This window comes from Corapipo altera, unplaced genomic scaffold (genome assembly GCF_003945725.1).
Source record: "Corapipo altera isolate COAL_440 unplaced genomic scaffold, ASM394572v1 56, whole genome shotgun sequence".
Lineage (NCBI taxonomy): Eukaryota > Metazoa > Chordata > Aves > Passeriformes > Pipridae > Corapipo > Corapipo altera.
Window position 1 is genome coordinate 8,658,767 of NW_020884896.1, and position 15,418 is coordinate 8,674,184.

Below are 15,418 nucleotides of genomic sequence, written 5' to 3' on the forward strand. Positions count from 1 at the left end.
GAGTCTTCTTTTTTTTAGTGTCTTGGAGACACTGCTAGCAAGGATACATCATATAAGAGGTTGAGAGACAGTTCAATCCATTAAGCTGGGAAAGAAAGCTTCATCTCCTTTCCAAGAGCAACAGCTTCAAGAATACAGAACTCTGATAGCAATTCCTAAAAATGGAATATCAGCTGAACATCCCAATGAATGTGAACTGTTGGGGGTAACAGACGTTATACAAGGAAATGATGCCATTTCCTTTCTTGAATGTGTGTAAATATATACAGGTAAATACTGGCATCTACATAAACATGACAGGAGCGAGAAATTGATACACAGCAGGATACTGGATTGGATGCAAAGAGAACCTGAATTTCTCAGATGTCCTTGCCCAGTGTTAGACTCATTGAGGACCAGTGCCATTGCTTTGGGAAATGTTAATTGATCAGTGACAATTAAGTAATTACCATCAAGTCTCTTCATTCTTTAGACTGTATATCAAATCTGGAATAAGTGTAATATTACTTCAGGAGCTCACTAAGAGAAGGAGGTACAATGATGAATAACCTGTTTTGGAAATTTCTTTCTATTTTTGATCTAAGTGTAAATAATTCATATCTGGTGCAGAGACTCCTTTTTTCATAACCTAATCTGTGTGTAAGAATTATTTTAACTTATTTTTAAATAGAAAAATACAGTAGATTAAAAAATCTTGAAACTTTGGGTTTCTATTCTCTAGAAAATCCATGTTTAAATGTTTCTGTATAACTGTTCGTTAGAAAACACTAAATAGGAAAGAATATTTAACAGGACTATGTTTTCCCACTGTCTGGATGCTGAATTGGGTCCGCACTTCCTGTTCTATCCATCTTTTTTTTTTATATATATTTCAGACTAACAACATTGGAAACTTCATTAGTGCTTTAGTCCCCCTATCATCTTTGAAGACTTCCAAAAATATAAATATTTACTGTGAGTGTAATAATACAACAATATACAAATCATTCAAACCATTTAATTAAAGGAATTTATACATGAGTATGTTTACAACTGAAACTCACACCAGTAATTTTCTAAGCAATCAAATTTTGCATAATTTATTTGGAATTTGGTCAGTTGTGCCTCCCTCAAGATAAGCTCTAAAGTTAAGATTTTAAAATTCCTCACAGTCATTAAGGATATCCAGGTAAAATTGTACGGATGTCCACTAACATAAAACCAGCTTTTTTTTGAACCATTCACATTTCTTCCTCTAACTTCCAAATACCTTCAGCTCACACCTTCTGCAGGTAAAAAATTAATGTTTCATGTTATGTTTAATGGACCCTTTTAATATGTGCTCCCCATTGTCTTCCATCAGATCTCTTTGTCTTCCGACAGGTTGCTTGCTTCTATCCAGCTGAAAGTTAAGTAGTGGAATGCATGGGGTATTTTGAGGTTAGGGCTGTTCTCCTTGGTGGGCTATTTGGAAGCTTTTTTTGGCAGAAAATCTTTCAGAAAAATCTCTCAAACAGACGAGAACAGATATGCTTCAGCCTTCCCTGAAAGGGTTTGAAATGCAATGCGCAGAAGGTGCATCTGCAGCGAGCAGAGCTTTAGCTGGCAACAATAACCTCTCAGTGATGGGAATTCTGCTTACAAGCTGTTTTGTCTAAATAAAAGAAGATGGTCAGGCAGTTATATTTCAAAACCAGTCAACAGATTTTCCATCTACTTTCAATTATTATTCTTCTCTCATCCTTCTCTCTCAGAGTACATGAAGTAACCTACTGCAGACACCCTGCACAAGTATCTCACTGATTCAAAAGGGCAAAGCTACTTTTTCTAGTTAGCAATTAAAAAGGTTTCGGTGCCTGTGGTGGCTGGTTATTGAGGTTATTGCTAGTTAGTGCTATTATGGGATTCCACTTTCTCTATTTTCTATTATTATTACAAAGGGTTCAAGAACAAAACACCACTCAGGATGAGACAGGAAATCTGAATAATAGGTATTATACTATTTTCTGAAAAAGAAAAAGCAATATGAGTTCTGGGAGCAGTTTAGTGTGCCATTTTTATCAAAAATAATGAAAGGGATATCTCAGTTTCTGTTCTGCGCCCATCATTTCACCAGCTGCAATAACAGCCCACAATTCTTGGAGTGTTTTACTTTGGAATTAGCATGTTGCAGGACTTCCCTAAACAAATTCATCTCTGGTTTAATTGCCCAGAGAGCTAGAGAATTGTCCCAGGAGGGAATTTTATGGATCCTTCATTTGTAGGGGTTTTTTCCAGCTGTTTTTCTTGGAGGATTTTTCAGCTAGAAACTAGCACAGATAAAGTACCTTTTATTAATAGCGCTCCAGATCCTTGCAAGACAAGACTCATGTCATAGGTTGGAGAAAGAAAAAAAGTCTCCTCCCTGCACTTTACTTGTTTTCTACTGACTGTGCCCATTCAAGACTTTTCCCCAGTCTCCTGTAAGGTGAAAACTGTCCTTATAATGGGCAGTTCAGTGCAATCAGGTCCATTAACTGCATTACACCAAAAGGTAGTCTTTCTCAAGTCAAGTGGCCTTGCTTAAGAAAAGCTCTGCAAACATAACACAGTGTTCTGGAGCAATCTGACACTACTTACCTGTAATTAGCTAATAGTACCACTGAGCAAACTTAGGAAGATTTCTCTCATTCTCCAATACTATTTTTGGCTGCAGATATATCTTGGTTCTCGTGATTTGCAGACAGTTTTATTATTCATTGATATCTTTCCATAGACTTAATAGAGATTAAGATTCTAATTTGGGGGTTTGGGTTTGTTTCCTTTTCATATAGGTTAAGAATGAATATTGGATGCTGACAGACATCTTTGTTTTCAACATCTTTGAAACAGTCACTATGATTTATTCCAGTTGTGGTATAAATCACATCCATTATTTCCTTGGTTCTCACTTAAAGAAACACTGGACTTGGGTTTTTTCCCAGCACTCTTGCAGCGTTATATATCTTCATGTTGTCACCTGTATAATTAACACTGATCAATCTTCTTATCAAAAATCCTATAAAATAATGGCCATATGCAGCATTATTCTTCCACTAACGAAATGCATCTATATCTAGGGGCAGGGACATAATGGCTGTTTTAATTGTTCTGAGCAGATGCAGTAACATTTATGGACAGGAAGAAGAATTTTGCTGTACATAATTAGCCCTCAAGGAAGAACCTCAGAAAATTTCACATCATATTCTGAATCTTACTCATAGTCAGAGGAAGAATTAGTCTACAACACTAACTTTTGTATATAGATATTTTGGAGCCTTTAATATCTGCAAGAATTCAGGATTCAATATTTCATGCTTCTTCCGAATGATGTATTCTTTCACTTAAAAACATCGACTGAGACACAAGGAGTTTCACCAGCTGTATAAATCACCACATCTCAGATACCACCTGAGCGCCACTGGGAGAAGTCTGAATGTTCAGCTAGTTAATCTCTGCTCCATGAGAAGTGATACAATGGGCTAAATGTTCTCCCTGTCATCAGTCCTGTTTCTGACTGATCTTACAGAGTTTTGCAACGGAAGAGAGTCTGGAGAAAAGTGTAGAGGAGACCATTAGGAGGGCATGTGCATGAAGAGTGTGAAATAACTTTTCTCCATAATTAAATTGCTATCAGTGAATCCTTCATACATGCCCAAAAGAACAAAAATTAGGAGGAAATGTCCAGGACTACAAGGAGTAAGGATATGTCTTCAATACTGAAAATGAACAGGGGTTTTTTCAAGATGTGGAGTTTAAAAGTTAGATAAAACCACCACTGCTGATTTCCAACAGTTTTGCCTTGTGTATGGAATGAAATATTTATATTTTAACAACATTTTTAGTTGTGTTGTGTCATGAGCATGGTTCAGATTCTCTAAGCTGAACTGTCTTACTGGGCTCTTACTGTCTATTGTACCAGTCATCACAGTCCAGATATTTTTTTCACCAACTTCCCTTTTGTTTTAATATTATTAAATCCAGATATGATTTTGTTTAAAGGCTGTGAAATGCAGAATTTTCTAAATATATAATTGTTATTGATAAAAACACACATCAGCAAGTGGATAGATAAATGTTTAACTAACTTGAAAGGCAGCCATGTTAAGTCAAAATTCCCAGGGCTCTTGGAAAACCTTATTCAAGAAGCACAGAATGCAGCCATACCAGAGAATTTCACCATCCAAGATTCAGACATGTCACAGCAGGCGATTAAACTGGCTTATGCAAATTAAGTAAAAAGGAGAACAAAGCAAGCATCACTGTGTGAGATTTACAGCAACTTTAGCTGTATCTAAGCTTCTATTGGTTAGAGAGAGCTGTTGGTAGTCATAATACCCCATATGGAGGCAGTCTGAGCAAGTAAGCTCATAGATAGGATTGCTGAACTTAAGGAGTGTTTTTCCAGATGGACACAACTGTTAGGCCCATTCTTCCTCATTAGAGTCAACAGGTGCAGGCACACTCATATATCATCAGGTTATATGTTTCTGCATAGCCCCTCTCCAGCCATGTATGTCATGAATTCCTTGTTTAATCCATGAACTGGCACATTTATATGTGCGAGTATCTGGATTGTCTGTTGGATGAGCTAGAAGATGCCAGGTGCAAAACTGGAAAAATGCAAGGACAAAGTGTTAAACAGGAATTAAACAGGGGCCTTGCAAACTCTTTATATCAGGATTTTTGTCAGCCTTGTTGGCAACAGGCTAATAATAGCCTTTCTAGATTAAGTATGGTGTACGCTTGTGGGGACCATGTCTAGCCATAGCCATTTGCATAGAGGAACTTTAAGCCATTTAACTCTCCATGCCACCAGAGATGAAGGGTGAATTTATTTACTCCTGCCCAGTGTAAGAAGCAATCTATTGCATATTTCTTTTACCCTAAACAGAATTTTTTTGAGCAACAGGGTGGGAGACTGGATGGTGAGTGCCTCATAAAAGTAGTAACTGATGATTTTTTTAACTGGGGTCAACCAAACAGCACTATGAAAAATTTATGCATGACTACTGCTTCTTGTTGTTGTTGTTAATTTTTTATACATGGGTTTTTAATTTTTACTTTTGTGTTTCTTAGATTTCTTTGAATCCAAAATGAGAACATCTGTTGTGTTACCAATGCCAATTTGACTTGCAGAGGGGGATGAATGTCAGCATGTGATGAACTTTCATTTATAGCCTAATAGATCTCTATTCCAGAGAATTTAGCAGCTGAAGCTTACATTCAGAACTGAAGACCCATGCTTTACAAGTCAATGAAGCATTTTCAGTGGCTAGTACTATCAGGCAGAAGTGTCTGAATAGTGGCCTATCAGAGCTGAGTGTTGTGAAGACAAAACACATGTAAGGTAGCTACAAAGATAATAAAATCAATCCATCAATGGCCTAATATAAAGTGCTTTGGCCATTGTGATAGACAACAATTTGGAGAAAAATATGAGTCCAACAAAATAGCTTTGCCACCAGATCCTCAGTAATATCAATGGGTGACCACAAGTATCCTCCAAAATGGGAGGAGAAACCAGGAAGAACTCAGGAGAAAGTGAGAACTTGGTACACAGTGAGAAGATATGTTCTTGAAAATGTAACAATAAATCAGAGTGGAGGCAGTATCAGGCAGACAAAGGTCAGATGCTGGGCCATGGACATGACTCATGCCTACAGAATAAAAGGCAGAAAACAAACAATGCCTGGGAATGATGGTACAGGTACAGTTACAGTACATGAGTTAGCCGCTCTAAACAAAATGTGTTGGACAAAATTGCATCTTTCAAAGGTTTTAGAAAAAAAGGCCTCAAAAACTGAGGTGCAAGGTCAGAACACGTTTAACCAGAAGAAAATATTGTCAGGCACTTCAAAGTATTTCATGCTACTGAATGCTAGGCAATACCACTAACTTCTATTTCAGACTTAGAAATAAGAACAGAAATTAATTTCAACCTAGTAAGTGAAATGAAGTACCGTGTATTAAAGAGATGCAAAAATCACCAGTTGAATGGTTGGGGCTGTAGAAATTCTGTAGTGATGGATCAAAACCCTGGGATAATATACCCAAGGGGCCCAGAAGCATGGGACTGTTCTGTACATGGGTTTCATTATTTTTAGTGAGTATCCTCAACCCCCTATCCCCAAAAATATCTCCCAGTCTCAGAAAGGACAGCATGATCAAGGCTTAGAAAATTCTCTAGGTTCAGCTGTGTGATTCTGCACACTAGTAAAGTATCACAGTACATATTCTGAGCCATAATTTTAACCGTTCCTGTACTAGCATCTCCACAAGCACAAACTGTGAGGTTTGTCTCTCCCCAGGGAAAATTGTTTTGTCCACACTTCTTGGTTGGAGTCCACTAGGGTCACTGTAGCTGAAAATTCCAGGGAGATACCAATGTCTCTCTCAGCCTGAGCCACACATCCCAATTCCCCACAACAGCAGAAGGGAAGGTGTGGGTTCGATTACTACTGCTTTATTTGTGTCATTGTCACTATCCAAGACCCTACTCAGTTGATGATTTAACCTCCGTTGCAATTAGGTTAAAAATACTATTCCAATTACCATGCTGATTTCTCTTTGATGACCTGTTCACTCAGTGATTCAAAAGGTCTCTGCTAGTAGGACACTCTACCTTGCACAACATTAATAAACCTTTCATCAGTACATTTCAGATTCATTGTGGTTACAAGCAAAGTTGTTTGAACTCATGTTGTGCTGTTTGATGTATCTTTTAAGGATGTTCTCAGCATAAAGAGATCAGAACTGGGACAGACTCCTGAAAGATGCAGCTACAAACCCTAGTTTCATACTATCTGTTGAATCTTTGAGGATGTTGATTAAGGCTGGAAGCAGAATATCAGTTCTAATATTCCTCCGAAGGTTTCAGATCCAACTTCCAACTTTGCAGCATGGTCTGTCTGATCATCCCAGCTTAGAAAAAAGCAGAGATATAAGATATGAACATGCCCAGAATTTGATGCTGGCTATGTATAGGAAAAAAATAATCTAGAAGTGACAATTTTCTAGCATTTCATTTGATAGATATCTTCTCGTATCTTCTTCTTGTACTGAGAATTCTCTTTTATTAGGTGATAACTATTTTAAATTTTATCTTTAAATGTGAATGTAAAGTAATCTAAAATGACTGATGGATTAGGTCTTCATCATTTAGCAGGAGACTGATTACTGAGGAGAATCAAATCACTAAGTGTGATTAGGCATTAACTCCATGTCCAAATCCCTGAGAAAAGCAAAGCAATCCTTCCCTGTTTAGAACTTCTTACCTACAAAAATGTGTGAAGAAACTGCCCAAACCCAACCCGCACCCAGAAAAAAAGTTGCACTGGAAATAATTCTGTCATTTTCACAGTCATGGGAATAAGTCCATCGCCTGAGACAGATGGAAGTGTTTGTTTTCCTGTATTTAGTAAAAATTTACTGAGCACACCATCAGAAAGAGAGCACAAATCATTATGTCATTTTTATGTAGATGGAGGCTTTCTGCAACCGGTCTCTCATCACAAACACTAATGATCCATTCCTTCATCAATTCAATTCTTATTCAAGGTAATTTTAGCACCAGAAATGAGTGTTTGAAGTTCTGATCAGATGGAACTTTTACGGTGTGCTTACATCCCCCTGCTTTGGCACGGGTGTGTGACATATTTATCCTGGATAATTGCCCGGTTTTTCTTTTTTTTACAATGCCTTTGTGCAGATATCAATCTCTGATTTCTTTTCTGTGCTGTATACCTCATACTATCTAGATAAAACCAAAATCCTCTTTTACCTGTAAGTAAGTACCCATTGTTGAGAGATGAAGAGCCAGCTGTGTTTTTTGGGAGCAGAATGCATCTCAGTGGTGAATGGAGTGTCTGAGGAGCAATAGGGAATGTTACCACTATTTATTATTGTTATTTTTATTACATCTCTATTTTATATATTATATATATAATTATGTATTTAGTATTATCTTTCTATAATCAGCATACTTGTTATAATTTCTTTATAAGGTACCTGTTAAGCTCAATTTCAGATGCAGACGGAAACTTCCTGACGAAAGGACTGTTAAGTGAAAAAATAGCTGAATCTCATTGGGTATCTGGGATAAGGCTATTGCACAAAACTAGTCTCAGGAAAGTGACCTGGGAGTTCTGGGAAGAAACTACCCTGCAAAGCCCCCAGAGGCACTGTCTGCCAAGGAGCTACCTTGGGGGTGGCATTGTGAAAGAAATGGGAGCCCTGAAGGACTCACATGGCTCCACTCATCCCCCATTTCTCAGTTGGACAAAAACACTGGAGGAGTGAGAGTAGGTATAAGCAGGAGTACTTTTGACCTTAAACCTTGGACTTCAAGAGCATTTCCCATTTGGAGCAAAAATTTTGCCAGAGGCTTAATGTATAAATTGATCTTGACAGAATTCAAGCCTCTGCTTAACTAAGAGTGTGAAAATGTCCCTAGTGACTGCTGCATATAACTTCTTGAAAAATTCTGAATTCATGGAAAAACTAATGGAAATGAGAGCAGAGAAATACAATTAGATTTGTACAACCAAACTAATTTATGATTTTATGGTTTTTGCATTTTTGCACAAGTGACCAGAGACAGATGAAAAAAAAGGAAGGTTCGCTGAACTCTGTTGTTGAAATTTTATTTTTCTAACTGATGACCAAATATGTTCGAGCAGCTGATAAGATGCCCATTTCATTACACCTGACATAATAGTCTTCCACTGATTATTAAAACACATGCTGAAGTCGCAGCATTTTACCTTCTGTCTTCAGAAAGCTGATGACCCCCTTGGGAAGCATTTCACCACCCTTCAGCCTCACTCAGGCTGTAGAAGGGAAATGAAACTGTGCTGTAACACTCCCTTGCTGGAAAGACTAACCCTCTATGGACTATTTGAAAGCAGGGACAACCCTGGCACTGCTACAAGTGTGCTCAGGCATTTTGTGAGGACTGGGAGAGACAGTGATTGCTGTCAACAGTGTTTGCCTGGCATTTTACTTGTTGTCTGTAAGGCATTGTGTTACTCTTATTCACAGCCTTTAAGAGAACCTACATAGGCTGGCTGGATCCCTGTTAAGGACTAGCTAAGATCTCTGCCTGAGGTCACATCTCAATCCCATCCGTACAGCAAAGTCACCTCTTCCACAGTAGATGTTCTTCTGTCTTGGAGTCTTTAAAGTTTTGCCTTGACAAAGACGCTCAGCCCTCAACAAACACCAGCAGCTTTCTGACCACGTGGGATGAGACTATGATAAAAACCAACCATAACGAGCTGCCTGCAGCAGCAGGAGCACCAAGGGAAATGGGTTTGGCTGTGGTAACCAGGGTGAAGACACCAAATCATCAACCAGCAGCTGATTGGAGCTGCATGCAGCAGTACGTGGCCACAGAGAGCAGGGCAGTACAAAACTGCCTTTCACCCTACACTGGGAACACTTCTCTGGGAAAGCACTGGGTATTTTTCTCCGTCCCTGGAAACATTCAGGGTCAGGTTGGATGGGGCTCTGAGCAACCTGATGTAGTTGAAGATGTCCCTGCTCATTACAGGGGATTGTAAGAGATGATCTCTAAAGTCCCCTTCCAACCCAAACAATTCTATAACTCTATGATTTTGCTGAATGACTATTTGTACAGCCAGGTACATGCAAGACATTTTCCCAGACATGCAAAATACCTTCAGGGTTTTTCTACTCCAAGGAACGTGGCATGTCTCTTGGAAGCAATACTTCCTCATGTTGGTTAATCTTGCTCTGTAGCTTGTTTATGCCTTCACCATATGCTCACTGTCTGCTTGCAGTAGTTCTGTGGTTCTCTGTAATCTCTATCACAATTTCTCTTTTCCAAAGGCTGTTTATTATTCCTTAAATTTTCCTTAACTTTCCTGCACCTTGACATTGCTCTTCCTCTTCTTCCCCAGGAGTGCTCAGGCCCCAAAAGCTCTTCAGAATAACCTTCCTGTCACCAAATTGGTGGCTTTGCTTACTGAGACTCAGATGTTTGCTGCACTTTTTCACCGTCAGCATCTTAAGTTTCAACACCCTCACCAGCTCTCTTATGGACTAATTTAAATTTATTTTTGTGTTTTGCTACTGCCTTAAATTTCTTACTCTTATTCAATCTTCTCCTCTCTCTTTACTTTGTTCAATTGCCTATTATTAAGCTACTGGATTCCTTCTTTCCTTATACACCAGCTCCCATTCCTCTCATTCTCCGGAAGTTAGACTGTTGTTGTTCACACTGGCTTCCTCCTTTTAGACTGTGGCCAGCACCTCAGTTGTACCAAAATCTCTCTTTCACTTTTCTTCCAGGTATCTTGAATATTCACTCATCTTTCAGCAGTGATGCAAAGGTTTTGTCTCCATAAAGTCTTCACATCTGTGGCAGGATTCACCACTGGTTTCCCATTAACTTCATATTAACCCAAACAGCTTTTGAGTTTAATGATTCTACATTACATGTTTCCTGAAAATCGTTTGTCCTCAAAATTTTCAACATGATTACAAGCCTTACTTCTTGTAGCAATTATATCTGGGACAAATGCATTCCTTACGTTCCTTCCTGCCAAAAAAAACGATCACAGCTGCTTCATTTTTCTACCAACCACCACAGCAAGACTTCAATTTACCAAGCTTATGCTGTACCTCTGCTCCAAGCTATTCACTTGCATTTCCCAGCATTACTGCCCTGAGCGCTGTGCATTGATGGAGCCAGCGAGAGTTCCCAGTAAAGAGAGAGAGCCATCAAACCCCCATGTCCCTACATGCACAGCCCTGTGCAAAGGAGGACGTGACATGTTTCAGCTTTCTGCAGGGAAGCAACAGAGGAGCAGCAGGACTCTGGTCAGCAGCCGGGGGACATGCCACTAAGGTAAGGAGGGAATCTTTTAATGAGATTAGCACTCAGAGGGGAAAAGAGGCAAGAAAGTACTAGGCTTACAGAGAAATCCCTGTACCAGGAAAAACATTCACTGGTTTTTATGTGAATGTTGCTGAGGATAACAAAAAAGTACAAGAGAGCAGTGTTTTGCAGGTGAACAGGCTAGATTTAGACCAGCACAAAGCACAATCAATCAATTTTTTGTGCTAGCAGCAGTGCTCGAAAAGTGCAGAGCGTAACTGAACTTATTTTGCTTGTTTTATAGACTTTTAACAGGCTTTTCAAAGCATCTGGCAGAAAGGAATATGGCAAATTTTAACACTATTCATCATTCTTAAGGAACTGATCAAGCTTATAGCAAGCTGATGGGTGGGCCATGAGAGTGAGGGAGTTACTTCATGATAACACATTGCACACAATTGTTTTGCCTCATTATCTTTTAAATATATACTAAGTAACTGGAATGTAGAAACATTACAACTGTAAATGGACCAAATATCTGAGGCCACAAGGAACTTAGTTCCTAGGTCATGATAATTCTAGATCCACTAAAGGCAGTAGAGATGATGTGAAGTCATGAGAAATGCAGATGGGCTCTCTCTGAATATTCGCAGTATTGAGTGTGGGATGCAAAGTCAATAATTTTGGTTTAAATCAACAGATAATAGAAATCACTACACTGTATATTTTCTATAGCAAAACATAAGGAGGGAGAAATTCAGAATACCTGGACAATATGAAGCAGAAAACTAAGATTTTTTTTGAAGGAATAAAAGCATAGTGGAAGAACCTCTGCAGTTTCTATGGCATAAATGCACTAATTTGTGCTATGTAAAGCTAATAGAAATAGGTTGCCAGATGCTACAGCTAATACAAAAGTATGGAAAAATCTGACCTAATGTTGTTTTGTACCTACACTGCACTCTGCTTCGCTGTAAATGAGAACACAAGACACCAAGCAAATGGAAAATGGAGGACAATATTTTAGGTTGGAGTATAAAGCTGTGATGTCTCCTGCCCCAGCACTGCTCCTTTCATTGACGTGGAAGTCCTGCTGGACCCTTCAGTGGGGATGAAATTAACCCATTTCAAAATCATGTTCTTGCTATTTGCTAAAAAATAGGAAATTTTTCTATGGTGCAAAGCTTTCAATACAGGAATCAATCTACATCCTTCACCTTGTCTTCAATCCTAGTCTGCATCCTCTATAATGATTTCTATTACCTATACTCTGACAAAATGCCTGCTCCCATTGAGATGTCCTATTTTGTAACTTAGATGCCCATTAATATGCACTGAAATTGTAAAAAAAGTGTAAAAAGTGACAAAGTACTTACAGAGAAGCACAAGGAGTATTTCTGGTTAATAAACACATTTTTTACCAGCCAGAGGACAGTATAACAAGGGTTGATGACAAGAAGTTTACAGTCAGCTTGGTTGAAGCTAGAAGATAGACATTAAGTGAAGATCTGATAAATTCTAGGAAAATCAAGTTCCTAACCAGTTTGTATTTTATAAAGTTTTTCAAAGTAAAACCAACCCTTGACTGAAAATTATTTTGGAATCAAGTGTCTTACTGGTTTCAGTATAGCAATAAGCAGGTGAAAGTCTGCAACAGGAGCCATGCTGAATCCAATTCACAAAATCACAAGAGCAAGGTTAAAAGAGATCTCTGTTTTCTTATTGAAATATTTCAGGCCACCCAATTATCTAGCCCTGAGTCCAATAAATGGTATTTGACTAAAGCATTCTTTGTCTTAGATTAAATTTTGTCTGCTATAAGAGCTTTCAGACTTTGCTGTAAAATCTGAAGAGACTTTGTCTCTATCCTTTTTCTTGCACTTTTTTCCAGTAGTTAATCACCATTATCATGTATTCTGAAAAGCTTTTTTTGAGTCTTAATTCAGCTTTAGCCTTTGCTTCTTGTTGTGCTTCTCTCCTCCAGGCAAAAGAGGTTCTTAATATCCCATTTTTTTTTCTCTTTGTGAATACAGTTAATAAAAGAAAAACCAGATTTCCACCTACTCACAAACAAGTGCACGTGAGTGGAATCTTGCCCAAAGTCATGCAGCACTCAAATTTTTCTGATCTTTTTTAGAAAACAATTCACTGCAGATTTCCAAATGGAGCTGATGATGTACTCATCAAAGCTTTCAGTATCTGTAACCATCTTGTCTAAATAAAAAATGCTTTTCATTCTCCAAATTTTTCTTCAAACTTTCCAATGTTGGTTGTTGCTTGACTTTTGTCTGTGGTGATGAAGGGGCCTCCTTGTTGTCAGACTTCTCATTCTCTTGCAAATATTTTTGTTTATGCCACCTAAAAAGAAAATGTTATGTTTTATTCCCTAATTCTTTCACTACATGCTGACTTCCTATCAGACAATCTTTAAGCCCCTGAAATTTAGCAGAAATCTACTTTATTTGTGGGCAATTAAATTCCTGTCTTTTCAGTATTTATTGCCTGAAAACCTAGTATAGCCCTTCCACCACTCTTCCTGGGAGCCATATGAGATTAGCTAAGCAGGCCAATAACCTTAGCTGCTACTTCATTTCATCTACCAGTTTGCCACATTCAGGATTTTTTGTTTTATTGTGCTTTGGTTTGGTTTTCAGTATCAGTCCAACATTAGCACTGTCTTTCCCTTCTGCAGTTTCCCTAGCCAGCTAAAGATAAAATCAGGTAGATAGATGCTCCTCTGCTATAATTTTTTTTCTGGGTTTTTGTCTTTTTTTTTTTTTTTTTAACTCTTAGACTGTTATGAGAAAGAAAATATTCTCTACAAGAAATTGCCTAACATCCTCATTTTATTCATGCATTGAAAATTCTTCATCTTTGTATGACAAGTTCATCACCTTTGTTTTTCCAGCTACCCGACAAAAGTAGTCTGTAAAAAAATTTGGCTTTCTCTGTACCAAAAAGAGTTTCATTATCTCTGTCTACCAATAAAAGCATTATCTTTTGCAGGATTTGGGTTCCTAATGTAATTAATGAGGTAGAAGTCTGTATGACTTCAAGCATGGATTTTTCTCTAATGTTTGTAGCCTCCTGTTATTTTTTTTCTGCACATCACAATTTCCCAAGGTTATTGATTGCCATCTGTTTCCCTTTTTCAATGTTAACTATAAATTTCTTTGAAAAAAAATTAACTGCCTCCCTTGCACATTAAACTAGAATCAGGTTTTAGCCAAAGTCATTGTTTTTCCTGATTTGTCGATTCCTAAAATTAAAAAAGCTCTCAATTTTCCTTCTCATTCTTTTTATTCCTTCCTCTTCAAATGGTTCAGCTAATGATTTTCCTATCACTCGGTGAAGCTGTGCTTTCTTTGCAGCAGTGAGTATCTGTGTGTCTTTTTGCAAGTGTAACTGCTGATTCTACCTTCTTTTTGCTCGTGTGGGTGTAAAGGAGTCAAGAGTATTGGTCTCCAGCCAAACACCAGCTTCTAGTCCAATGGCTATTTCACCTCCATCCATTGCTGTTAAGCCCAGAATAAAACAATTTGGTTCCTTGCAATGGTTCTAATATTAGAAAATGGTTCTGACTCTTTTATCAAGTGATGTCACGGCACAGTGTGAGGGCTGCCCTGTGCATCTCCCAGGTGCAGCCACAGAGTTTCCACCCAAACACAAGATTATGTCTGTCTGCTGTGTGGATCTCACAGATTTGACTTACATGGGGGCTAAACTGTGATTTCTTTGTATGGGATTTGGATAGGGGGGCAGAAAGTATCTGGGAAGCTTTTATTTGTGTCTTCACGCTGTAGCAAGAGGTCATTACCAAAAATTCAGTAAAAAAAAAGAAAAGCTATGCTAAAAAAATAATGTGTGAACATCAAAAGATACATGCTGGTTCCATTCTGCTCACTGATACAAAGCACTGTTTGGTATTAATCTTTCACTGTCATTTCCAATTGACAACTGAAAACCAAGCTGCACCTTATTATCTGCTCAGTTTTCAGTTGATTTTCTTCTATCACTTTAGTTATGATTCACTTTGATCAAATTCCAGTAAAATCAAACTATGTAAGTAAGAATTACACAGGAGTTTGGATTTGTTTTTTCTTTTTCACTAAAATCTTCAATCAACATTTTTAAAATATCTTTCCTAAAAGGAAAGATGTGAAGAATACTTTTTCTAATAAATTCAAATAACATCAATTGATCTCCACATATTGATGTCACCAATTTGCCCATGAATGCCATGGATGACATCTTTGTCCATGAAGTTAGTTCCTTGAATGCATTCATTATTCAAAACCACTTGCTAGTATCTTCTGCAAATAATTCCATCTCTGGATTTTGGGGGGGGGGGATGTCTTCTTTACTCACTTAACATTAAAATGTCCTTCCTGTCTTTGATAAGAAACTTCCATTGATTTGAGAAGAGATTAATTCTCTCTTCTAAATACCTACTCTCAGACTAACATCTGCACAGATTTTTCAACACTCAAAATGAGTTGTGAGTTAATCTGGGCTATCTCTTTTTAGGACTCCCACTGATTAACAAGAGAATAGTTCTGTTTCATTAATCACTCAGCT